General features: G+C 54.3%; 1 protein-coding gene across 3 annotated transcripts in view; it reads left to right on the top strand.

Annotated features, from left to right (window-relative positions):
* LOC119588720 (probable sodium/potassium/calcium exchanger CG1090) overlaps positions 1-254 on the top strand; it is a 38,169-nt gene that overhangs the window by 24,263 nt on the left and 13,652 nt on the right. The window lies entirely within an intron of this gene.

Raw genomic sequence — 254 nt, 5'->3', positions numbered from 1 at the left:
CTTGCGTGGGTGTGCGTGGGTGTAAGTGCGTCTGCCTACACACGCGCGAATGAACGATTACACACTCACGCGCTTACGTATATGCGATCACATGGACGTAGGATGAGCTGACCGTCTCCCTTCCAGCATCCAGAAATAGACGGGATGACGTCGTGTTGCTATGATAACGGGATATGTGTGGGACGGCGGAAAGACGAGACGGGGGGGGGGGGGTTGTGATACGGTGAGGGAGGTCTAAATATACTTGCGTCTTA

This window comes from Penaeus monodon, chromosome 24, assembly GCF_015228065.2.
Source record: "Penaeus monodon isolate SGIC_2016 chromosome 24, NSTDA_Pmon_1, whole genome shotgun sequence".
Classification (NCBI taxonomy): Eukaryota; Metazoa; Arthropoda; class Malacostraca; order Decapoda; family Penaeidae; genus Penaeus; species Penaeus monodon.
The sequence above is the reverse complement of the archived record's forward strand: the minus strand, read 5'-3'. Positions and strand labels throughout refer to the sequence as shown.